This window comes from Micropterus dolomieu, unplaced genomic scaffold, assembly GCF_021292245.1.
Source record: "Micropterus dolomieu isolate WLL.071019.BEF.003 ecotype Adirondacks unplaced genomic scaffold, ASM2129224v1 contig_11479, whole genome shotgun sequence".
Lineage (NCBI taxonomy): Eukaryota > Metazoa > Chordata > Actinopteri > Centrarchiformes > Centrarchidae > Micropterus > Micropterus dolomieu.
In genome coordinates this window covers 1-1612 of record NW_025740465.1, presented here as the reverse complement: position 1 = coordinate 1612, position 1612 = coordinate 1, and the positions used below count along the sequence as shown (strand labels likewise).

General features: G+C 41.7%; 2 non-coding genes across 2 annotated transcripts; both read right to left on the bottom strand.

Annotated features, from left to right (window-relative positions):
- Positions 1–669: 669 nt before the first annotated feature.
- On the bottom strand, positions 670–741 carry trnac-gca. Its single transcript has one exon. It is a non-coding gene; the product is annotated as a tRNA-Cys (tRNA).
- A 241-nt stretch (positions 742–982) lies between these two features.
- Positions 983–1054, bottom strand: trnac-gca. Its single transcript has one exon. It is a non-coding gene; the product is annotated as a tRNA-Cys (tRNA).
- Positions 1055–1612: the final 558 nt, after the last annotated feature.

Below are 1612 nucleotides of genomic sequence, written 5' to 3'. Positions count from 1 at the left end.
TACTATAAATATCAGTACCACTTTTCATTTAGTCTATAGTATGTATCCCAAGCAAGCCACACACATATAGTAACATTACCTTTACTGTCTGTACCTCTGTGTGTATATTGTGTAGGCTGCCTCCCTCCCCTCTCTCTCTCTCTCTCTCTCTCTTCCTCGCTGTCCCTCCAATCCCTCTTCCTCTCTCTCTCTCTATCTCTCACCTTCACCCCCAACCGGTCGAGGCAGATGGCCGCCCACCCTGAGCCATGGTTCTGCTGGAGGTTTCTGCCTCTTAAAAGGAAGTTTTTCCTTGCCTCTGTCGCCTAGTGCTTGCTCTTGGTGGGAATTGTTGGGCTTCTGTAAATAACATCACAGAGTACGGTCTAGACCTGCTCTTTTATGAAAAGCGCTGTGAGATAACTGCTGCTGTGATTTGGCGCTATATAAATAAAATTGAATTGAATTGAATAGTGTGGATAAAAATGTTTATAAATATTTTGTATATAAAATAAGAGAGCACATGCACTTACATAGTGGTGTGTCTAAAGATGGACAATTCATTGCTTATTGTCATTACAAACAGTAATGGGAAGGTGGAAATTAGGCAGTTTGTTTGCATATTCACTGGGTTACTTCAGAAAGTACGTATGCCCATTTTTAACAGGCATCTGCGATGTTCTGACAGGTAGGGGGCACCCAGATTTGAACTGGGGACCTCTTGAACTGCAGTCAAATGCTCTACCACTGAGCTATACCCCCTCTGACATCTTTATCCATTGCTCATTGATAGTCTGGACAAAAATGTTTATAAATGTTTTGTATATAAAGCAAGAGAGCACATGCATTTACGTAGTGGTGTGTTTAAAAACGGACAATTTGCTGCTTAGCATCACCACTGATACAAATGTGAAAACTGGCCAGTATCTTTGCATATTCAATGGGTTACTTCAGCAAGTACATATGACCATTTTAGACAGGCATCGGCGATGTTAGCACAAGTAGGGGGCACCCAGAGTTGAACTGGGGACCTCTTGATCTGCAGTCAAATGCTCTACCACTGAGCTATACCCCCTCTGACAACAATATATCCATTTCTCATTAATACTGGCATGACAACCCAGAGTTGAGACCAGGAGGTAGAGTCACAGTCTAACACACTTCTCTGCTCCTCCATTAATTTGTGACAATCCTATAGTGACGGTGTCTGTCCCCCGACCATCGAAATGATTTAAATCAAAGGTAAACAGAAGAGGAGCTGTGCATAAAAACCTCATAAAAATTAAAACCACAAGAGCAATAGTGCAAACGAATAGGAGAGTTAAATGTGGACCCTTAAACATCAGATCTCTCTCTTCTAAAGGTGTACTAGTAAATGAACTAATATCAGATTATGATATCGATTTATTTTGTCTTACTGAAACCTGGCTGGGTGATGGAGAATATGTTAGCCTAAATGAATCCACCCCTCCCAGTCATATTAATGCTCACATTCCTCGAGGCACAGGCCGAGGAGGTGGAGTTGCAGCCATCTTCGACTCTAGCCTACTAATCAGCTCTAAACCTAAATTAAATTATAACTCATTTGAAAGCCTTGTTCTTAGTCTTTCACACCCAAGTTGGAAATCACTGC